Consider the following 10,635-nt stretch of genomic DNA (forward strand, 5'->3'; position numbering starts at 1 on the left):
GAAAAGCTAACAGGTACACGAAAGATGCTTTTCATCACTAGTCATTAGGGAAATTCAAATTAAAACCACAATAAGATATCAACTAATGTCTGTTAGAATAGCCATCATCAAAAAGACAAGAGATAAGAAGTGTTGGCACTGATGTGGAGAAAAGGGAACACTTATGCACTGCTGGTGGGGTTGTAAATTGGTTTAGCCACTATGGAAAATACTATGGAGGACCTTCAAAAATTTAAAAATAACACTACCCTATTATCCCACAATCCCACTTCTGGGTATTTATCTGAAGAAAAGGAAAACACTAACTTGGAAAGATATATGCAACCCCATGTTCATTGCAGCATTATTTACAATAGACAAGACATAGAAACAACTTAAGTGTCCATTGAAGGATGAATGGATAAAGAAGTTGAAGTCTATAAATACAATGGAATATTATTCAGCCATAAAAAGCAAGGAAATCCTACCATTTATGACAACATGGATGGACCTTAAAGGCACTACGCTAAGTGAAATGTCAGAGAAAGACAAATACTGTATGATATAATCTATATTTGGAATCTAAAAATACCCAAAAGACCCCAAAAAACCAAACTCATAGAAAAATAGGTCAGACTTGTGGTTACCAGAGGCAGGGGGTGGAGGATGAGGGAACTGGATGAAGGTGGTCAAAGGGTAGAAACTCCCAATCATAAGCTAAATAAGTACTAGGGATGTAACGAACAACATGATGACTATTGTTAACACTGCTGTGTGACACGTAGGAAAGTTAAGACAGTTAATCCTAAAAGTTCTCATCACAAGGACAAAATTTTTTTTCTCTTGTACTTTCCTTTATTGTACCTATATGAGATGATGGATGTTAGCTGAACACACTGTGGTAACCATTTTCTAACACATGGGAATCAAACCATCATGCTGTATGTCTTAAACTTATACAGTGATGTATGTCAATTATTTCTCAAAACTGGAAAAAAAAAAAAAAAAGAGCAAAACTGAAGTATTCCACATGTGGGCTGCAGTTAACTCTTGCTTTGAGAGTTGCCCACCTGCCCCGCAGATTTCAGACTTTCCTCCCCCCACAGTCATGGAAGCTAAGTCTTTGAAATCTCTTTCTCTTGCTGGTTCTGGCAGAAAGAGGATGAATGACAGCACCAGAATCCATAAGCATGGCTGCTGTAATGGAAATCAAGTCCAGATTGTTAATTGAAATTCTTTGATAATTAGGAATCATTGGCAGTAACTTAAAATATTCGGGCAGAAGACTGTTGCCATACAGATTTTTATAAAAAACAACAAAAAAACTATCAAACTATAGGTCTGGCCAGAGTACCTCTAACTTGAATCGCTGTCACTTTGGTGAAGTGTCATTGCCTCACACCCTCTTCCCAGACTTGTTCTAGAGACTGATTTATCTAGAGACCTTCGAATCAAGAGATAACGTGTCCCTTTGACATTGCCACAATTGTGAAATATGAAGTTTCTTTATGGCCTTCCTCCAAAGGTCCTGCATGTTTTTACTGGAGTTACTGTCAACTAGGAGAGGGCAACACTCAGATGCTGGCTCTGGGAGGCAGAATGCCACCATGAAACAAGTCAGACTGAGGCCTTAGAGCATGGGGTCAGGAGATAAACAGAATTTCAGCATGAGTCCATACCATAATAGGCCTAGTGAGTTTGGAAATACACTCTGAGGTTATTTTTCTTGTTTCCAAATGCATAGTTGGTATACACATAAACCACAACTAGCTGGATCCCAATATTGGCTCCCTGACCAGTGGAATGGACACTATTAAAATAGAAAGAGCTTATTTGAAGCCCCTGAAGTAATTCTTATCCACAAAGCACAATATTGAATCTTTAGAGAAACTCTAGAAATGAGCACCAACATCAAAGTCTTGAGAAGATATAGGGGTGGTGTTATGGGTTAGACTGTGTCCCCCAAAAAGATATGGTGATCTCCTAACCTCCAGTACCTCAGACTGTGAACTTATTTGGCGATAGGGTTGTTGCAGATATAATTAGTTAAATTAAGATGAGGTCATGCTGATGTAGGGTGGGTCCTTAATCCAGTATGGCTTGTGTCCCTATAAGTAGAGGAGAGAGACACAGAGAAGAGAATGCTGTGTTAAGACACAGACACTCACAGAGGGAGAATGCCATGTACGATGTAGGAAGAGATCCGAGTGACACGGCTGCAAGCTAAGGGATGTCAAAGATTGATGGCCACCACAAGAAGCTGGGAAGAGGCAAAGAAGACAGCATGGCCCTACCAACGCCTTGATTTTGGACTCCTAGCCTCCAAGACTGTAAGAAGATAAATTTCTCTTGTTTTGCCTAGTTTATGGTACTTTGTTACAGCAGCCCCAGGAAACTACTACAGGTGGTATTCCTTTCACATGTTCCTTTAACTTTCCTCTTTCTTCATTGAAAAATTTAGATGAGTCTTGGAGAATAACATTGGAATATCTTAACAGATCAGGTGGTAACTTCAATTGGGCACCTGACTGGGGAAAATCAATAAAGCCTCTAGCAACTGCTGTGAAGTTATTGAGATGGCAAATGATTTTTATTAATAATAGTAAACCAAGACCAGCAGAATCAATTTTCTTTCACCTGGCAGAGCCAACAATATTTCTTACAAGCTTAATTCCCCTCTTTGTGAACTTTCTGGTTCTCTATCATAACTGAGTCCACACGCATTTTGATCATCTCACATTTCCACAGAATGTTACGCTGTCCACTACATTAAGACACCATGCATATTGGACCTGGTGAGCGTAGTACACATAGTATTCTTGAAAGAAAAATGCACATCAGATAATGGGAGAAAAAATTTAAGGCCATGCCAGTTCAGTGAAATTTCTGGATGTCTGGTTTTCACGTCTAGTTATATTCTTCAAAGGGATGACAATTGCCGCACTTTGTCCTACCAACCATAGAGAAAGTTAAACATTTATTAGGCCTCTTTGCTTTTGAATGCAACATAAATCATATTTGGATGCACTGCTCTGACCATTTACCTAGTAATTTGTCCAACTTGAAATCTGGCCTAGAGGAGGCTCCCCGGCGGTCCCAGGCTGCGTTACAAGTGCTCTGTCACTTGAGCCTTAACACCCAGCTGATCTAATGGTGCTTAAATTTCCTGTGGGCTGTTGAAACACTAAATGGAGCCTGCCACAAGCCTCCATTTGCGTGTTTCAGAGTGTTGAGCAGTAAAACGCTCTCTTCAGCAACTCCTCTCCATTTGAGTTGTAGCTCTGGATTGTTTCTGGTCCTGGTAGAGGCTGAAGAAATCAGTCACCACAGGACAAGTGACCAGGAACTTGAGCTACCCATCTTGTCTTGAGTGTCACTTATGCCACTAAGCTGTATCTGGGCATGTGCAGCAGCTGTCCATTATCCAATGGAAGTGGTTTGTATGAGACTCGGCTTGAGCAGCTCCTCATGGCACAAGATATTTGCATAAGTGATTGATACTCACAGCACACTTAAACCCGACACATTGATTTCTCTCTTTCAACCTACATTTTGGTTCCATGAGGAAGTTCCCAACAACAGGTTGACTGAAGAACAAATATTGGCAGCCTGCTTTACTGATGTCCTCCTGGAAGACTTGGAAGATTTGTCCCTTTATTGTTATTTCTCCTGGCAGAATTTTCCTGGCATGGGAATTGTTTGTATTTTAAATACAGCAGAATCCCTTCTCAGAGCTCTAATTTGAGCCATAAAGCACATGTATAAACTGGTAATTAATTTCTGCTTTAAAGATAACATTTTGATTTTGGTTTTCTATAATAGAAGATGGAGTCGCTGAAGTCATAGTGCTGGATTTTGACAAATTCACAGACCGCTCACAAGGCTGAAGGGGTCAGAGACGTGTGGGAGAATACCGAACCTGGAATAAAAGTCTAAAATCAAAATGTGAAATGAAAATTGTTAATGGAAAATAGAGAGGGATGCAGAAGTCAGGATAAATGCAAGATGTTCCTAGCACACAGGTCAGTCAGTGGGGCAGATCTGTAGTTGTCTGAGGGAACAACGATGGGAGCTTCATGACAGGTAAAGCAAAGTTGATTGGGATGAAAACGTACGTAAAGAACTTACCAGAAGATTTCTCAGAAGAGACCAGGCAGCGGTTAAGTTCGCACGTTCTGCGTCTCGGCAGCCAGGGGTCCGCCGGTTCGGATCCCAGGTGTGGACATGGCACCGCTTGACAAACGCCATGCTATGGTAGGCGTCCCACGTGGTAGGAGTCCCACATATAAAGTAGAGGAAGATGGGCACAGATGTTAGCTCAGGGCCAGTCTTCCTCAGCAAAACGAGGAGGATTGGCAGTAGTTAGCTCAGGGCTAATCTTCCTCAAAAAAAAAAAAAAAAAAGAAATTTGAGGTTAGGTTGGATATTATTGACTCTTATCTGATAAAGAGACTACACACAGAAGTATTCAAACCTTCCCAAAAGCACTGAACTTCTAAATTTTTTCTTTAAAACACTATCAGTTTTTATCTGGAATTTTAATATTTAAAATATATCAAAGCAAAGACACTGATTGAATGGGAGGGATGGTGGAAGCTGAGGGTGCCCTTGTCTTGTCTTCCTCCCTCCCCTTAAGCTGTACTGATTTGAAAACCATCTGTGTTTGTCCAAGTTTTTATTGAGAGCAAGATCACTGATGCATTTTTAAAAAATAATATTCACTTAAAATGGAAGGCAACCTAAGTTTTCCCAAAAAATGTTTGAAAACTATAAAATGGTAGTAGTTATAAATTCTTCTTCTACAGCTTTGACAACTTTTGTAGTTACAAGTCTCCTGACTCATTTTTTGCAGTCTCAAAAAAGTCTCAGTTATGATTCTAGAAGCACCGAGTAATGTGAATGCTTGAAACAGGGATGAAATGTTTGTTTGCCATTATGTCTGGGCCTCATGGGGACTTACTTGTCCTATCCTACACCCACCTGGAAGCAGGACTCAACATTTCCATCAAACCCATAGTAGCTTCTAAGGCTTCGTGAAATTACATTTGTGTTGGGGGATTCAGTAAAGATTTTGTAGGAGAAAAGGGGGAGTTGCATTTGCATGCCACACAAAAATATTTATTATAACTCCCCACTAGACATCTCAGTTTTACTTCTAAATTTCTAATTTCTCTATAGCCTCTCATTTCTCTCCCACCCTTCTGGAACCCGGCTTTCCCAGCTCTCTTGGCTTCGGTTTTCCCACCACTCCTACCCCCAGGTCTGGCTGTAATTCTTCCCTTTCTTTGTTCCCTAGTAGAGAGCAATTTAACAGTCATGCCCCACCTCACCATTTGCTCAGCAAACAATACAACCTCCCTATACTCCATTCCTTTGAGAAGTCAGTGAATGGCTGATTATTTTTCCATCAGAATTTTTTCTATCATGTTTTTAACTTACTCAGCTTCACGTAACTAGTGGACCAAATCTCCATTGACAGCCAGTTATGAATTTTTTCTGTCTCTTTCATTAATTATATAGTTCATAGCCTTACATCTACCTATGGTCTCTCCATGGCATATTATGGAAATCTTTCTAATATTGTATAGATTAGTCAGGAAAGGCTAGATTATGTTGCAGTAAGAAAGAAATACAAAATCTCACTGACAGAAAAAAAAAAAAAAATCTAAATCCTTGTCTTGCTCATTCTAAACCTCTGTTGTGGGTCAACTGGAGTTTCAGGCCTTTTGACCACACCCCAGAACCTAGCCTGATGAAGCAATCACCATCTCAAACACGGGTGTCACACTGGAGAGGGAAAGAGAGCTGGGGGGGAGCCTGGCCACAATAATTGAATGCTTAGGCTCAGAGGTGACATATTTCTTCTTCTCATACCTCATCACCCATCCATAAAGGGGCCAAAAAGCCCATTGTTCTATGTGCCCCAAAGGTGGGAAGCCAGAAATACTTGTAAACATCACGAGTGACTACCACACTGTTAGTAACTTCTCAACTCACCTCTCATTTTTCTCCCCCACAGATGCGGATGTGTCATTCTCAGGTCATGGCACTATTTGTCCCTTGTCCACTTATTTTATTTCTTGCAGGGATGCATTGCAAAAACAGCTCTTTCTACTCTGCCCTCCATATTACCTCCTCTTTCTCTCCTTTGTCTCTGGTTTCCTTTTTCTAAGGATTATCAACAAGATATTTTACCCACGCTATCAAGGAGCCTGAGGTTGAAATGTGGAATTTTGCCAAGTTCATTGTAAAATGTGGTTTGAAAGCTTCCCTGCATGAGAATTATCAAAAAATAATCAGCAGAGGGCTGGCCCTGTGGTGCAGAGGTTGTTTACACATTCCGCTTCGGCGGCCCGGGGTTCGCCGGTTCGGTCCTGGGTCTGGACATGGCACTGCTTGGCAAGCCATGCTGTGGCAGGCGTCCCACATATAAAGTAGAGGAAGATGGGCACAGATGTTAGCTCAGGGCCAGTCTTCCTCAGCATAAAGAGGAGGATGGGCAGCAGATGTTAGCTCAAGGTTAATCTTCCTCAAAAAAAAAAAAAAAAAAAAAGCAGATTCTCAGTCTCTTCCAGTCAGTTATTCCAAGGAATGATAAGAGCTAGCCAGATGTAGATTTGTGGTGAATGGGAAAGAAATTAATTTTCGTCACTTGCATCATTTAGTCTGTTTGTGAAGGGAGCAGTAGTAGTTCATGACCAGCTTACAGTTGTCTAAAAAAATTTCTCCTTTTTATTTCTATTGGCCATGACTGGTGGCTTGTATCATAATTAATTTCTTTTCACCCCAGCATCCAATACTGATTTGCACATAATGGGGTTCCTAATTGTCAGTTACACTGTATGGTGGGACCCTGATTGATCGTTCTTGGGAATGTTTACGTGAGCCAGCAGAAGCAAGGACTTTTTAAATTTTCTTTTGCAAAAACCTCTCATTAATTTGTAATTACTATTAATACTCTAAAGTATATAATGTACTTTCATCTACAGCTTTACACTTAATTCTCACCACAAGTTTACAAGTACGTATTATTTTCCCCAGTTTTAAAGTGAGGAACAGATTCTCAGAAAGATTATTTTCCCAGTTGTAAGTGACAACAGTTGTCTGGGAAACCTGCCACGGGAACTCATGTTTTCTGAATATAAATCCAGTCTTTTTCCCATCAATAATCTGGCTGTTATCAGTCTGGAAGCCAAGTGTATCAGTTCGGAGCAGGAGAGCTGCGTACGCCAACAGCAGCAGCAACGGCGGGAAGGAAGTTCTCTTTACCTTGGGCCTCCATCTGGAGGTGGGCGGTCTTGAGCTGCACTGGTGCCTCTGGAATCGTGAGGGACCAGGCTCCTATCCCTCTTCCTCATCACCCTAGCACGTGGCTGCCATCCTTAATGTCTCTTTACTTTCAAGAGGACAGCTGGATTTCTAGGGTCTCCCACCATCACCTCCTACTTCAGGGTTACATGGAGAATCTCAGAATACTGATAAAAATGAGCACTTCCCACCTGAGTCAGCTCTTTTCAAGCGACGTTCCCTGAAGTCCCCCCCAACACTTCCACCTATGTTTCATTGGTCAGAAGCTAACATATGACCACGTTTCACTAGAAGGGTGAAATCTGAGAAATCTGGAGAACGTAGTCTTTAATTCTGAGAGGCAATGTGCTCAAGGTAAAACTCAGTTATTTTTCTCCAAGGAGGACGGGAAGAATGGAGATTGTATAAGACAATGGCAGTTTCTGCCACAGTTGGTACCTGATGTCAATCTGAATTCTCTCACCATCTTCAACCTCCAGTTAATAATAATTAACTAAGAGATTTATTATAAAATTGATGGTACTGCATTTTGCCAATTTGGAGGTGTACCCCTCCACACACACCTTTCCACATGATGTGTCTTACTACCAGGAGAATCATAAAATTGGTGAGTGAAAATTTGATTATCATTACTTGTTGTCTGTCCTATCAGCCCCCGATTCAGTCTGCCTCAGTTTATCACAGATGACCCATAGATGCCGCCTGTATGCGGGCTTGCTGGGACCCGAGCCACTCCTGACAGGTACCACAGAGCTCCACATCCTGCCAGGCTTGCACTCAATTCCCTATTCATCAACTTATTATTGTTTTATTTGATCAATAATTCAGTGCCTAAGGCCAGGTCCTGTACTGGACCCTGACAACATACCAGAGAACCATGCCCTTGCTTTCATGGAACTTGCATTCTTGTGGGACAAATGTGACAGAGACAATAAATGAATCATATGAAAATATATACCAGAAGGGCTAAGTGTGAAGGCAAACAGAGCAGGGTTGAGATAAAGACTGTGTCTGTGGGGAGTGGGGGACACTTTAGAGACTATAGTCAAAGAAGGTCTCTGTGATAGGTGACATTTGAGAGGCCATTTAATCGAAGCAGAGTGCCCATGTGCCCACATGGAGGGAGGACGTTGCAGGCAGTGTGAGATTTAGGATTAAGCTACTCTCTCAGACCCAATATCTATCTGATTCAGTGACCCAGTGGGTGGGCTTTCATTAACCAGGTCACCTTATCACCAACTCAGTTCTGTTTATCTGCCTGTTAAACATCAGCAGGCTTCTCTGTGGCCAGGCTCGGTCTGCGTGCCAGGTGCCACATTTGCCCTTATTGGACTCCCTTGACCTTTCTAGAACACCAGTGGTCAATTGCCACCTTTCACTCTGCTCTTGTGCTACCGTGCACCACTTGCCTTATTTGTCTCCCCCATCCTGTGGCTAACTCTGCCCCTGGGAATCTGTCCTCCCCCAAAGTGTCCATTAATTTTCTAATTATTAATCTCTCTATACCACTTTGCAAACTCTAATCTCTTGATCTTGCCCTAGGGTTGGCCTCTGGGATAAAGCATAGTAGGCATTTCAAGCTTTCTTCTGTCTGAACGTAGATAATATCTTGCACTTGCCTTGAAATGCTTATTTCCACAATAAACTGGCAGAGGTCCTCCAATACCAGGAGCCATATGCATGCAAAAAAAATTGGTCAGGATTATTAAAGAAGTCCCGTGGGAATGTTCTTGTCATAGTCCTATGTTTCTTCTTGAATAAGATGAGACTGATATTTATATAGTACACTGATATTGCAGATTTTCTCGTTTATGAATGAGGCATTATTTTAAACTCCATGCAGAAATGGATTAGTGTTCTTGTCCGCTCTTCTCTCCTACAATCTCTTTAATGCCATTTTTCTGATGATCCTCCAAAAGTTTTGATCCTCATAATCTCTCCTAGTGGCAATAGCTTCCAAAATAATCTTATTATTTCTAGGGTCTAATTTTTCTTATTCATCATAAAACACAGACTAGTTTACATTTAGCATGGCATTGGTATGTTAACTTTCACTAGGTAACAGATACCCTCAAATTTAGGGATTTAAAATACAGCCATACGTTTACTTGACAGATTCTTGGGGCATTCGAGTGAGTCCTCTGATCTGAGCTGGCTTTGCAGGTCTCTGCTGCTCTCTCATGTGTTCGAAGGCAGCTGACAGATCAGCTTGTGGCTGAATGACTCAGGGTGGCCTCCCTGGCTGTCAGCCTGGATTGCCAGGGACAATGGACAATTGAGCCTCATGTCTCACCACGCAGATTAGCCCAGCTTCCTCACATGGCAGTTGCAGGGTTCCAAGATCAGCAAGCAGGCAGGTCCCAATGTGTGTCTGTCATATTTCCTAACGGCCATAGGCCAAAACTAGTCAATGGTCAAGCCTGGCTTCAAGGGGTAGAGAAACATGCACCATGTCTTGCTGGGGGTAACTGCAAAATCACATTAAAAAGGGGTGTGCATGAAGGTTTATAGCAGCTTTATCATAATTGCCAAAAATCAGAGGCAACCAAGGCACCCTTCGATAAGTGAATGGATAAACAAACTGTGGTACGTCCAGACAGTGTAGTATGATTCAGTGATCAAAAAAAATGGACTAACAACCCATAAAAATACATGGAGGAAACTTAAATGCATGGAGCTAAGTGAGAGGAGCCAGTCTGAAAAGACTAAATACTGTGTGATTTTTAAATTTTTCTTTTTGTTTGCAAGGAAAGATTCACCCTAAGCTAATATCTGTTGCCAATCTTCCTCCTTTTTTCTTCTTTCCCTCCCCCAAAGCCCCAGTACATTGTTGTGTATAGTTGTAAGTTCATCTGGTTCCTCTATGTGAGCTGCTGTGACAGCCTGGATACTGACAGAGGAGTGGTGTAGTTCCATGCCCAGGAACTGAACCTAGGCCACCAAAGCAGAGCATGCTGAACTTACCTACTAGGCGATCAGAGCTGGCTCTGTTTTTTTTTTGTTGTTTTTTTTTTTTTTTGCTGAGGAAGATTTGCCCTGAGCTAACACCCACTGACAATCTTCCCCCTATTTTTGTATGTGAGCTGCCACCACAGCATGGCCACTGACAGACGAGTGGTGTAGGTCCACATCTGGGAATCCAGGCTGCTGAAGCAGAGTGTGCCCAACTTGACCACTAGGCCACCAGGGCTGGCCCCACTGTGTGATTTTAATATATGACATTTTTGAAAAGGCAACACTATAGAGACAGTAAAAAGTCGATGAATACCAGGGGTATGTGAGGAAGGAGGGATGAATGAGTGGAACACGGGGGATTTTTAGGGCAGTGAAACCATCCTGTATGATGCT

This window comes from Equus caballus, chromosome 19, assembly GCF_041296265.1.
Source record: "Equus caballus isolate H_3958 breed thoroughbred chromosome 19, TB-T2T, whole genome shotgun sequence".
NCBI lineage: Eukaryota > Metazoa > Chordata > Mammalia > Perissodactyla > Equidae > Equus > Equus caballus.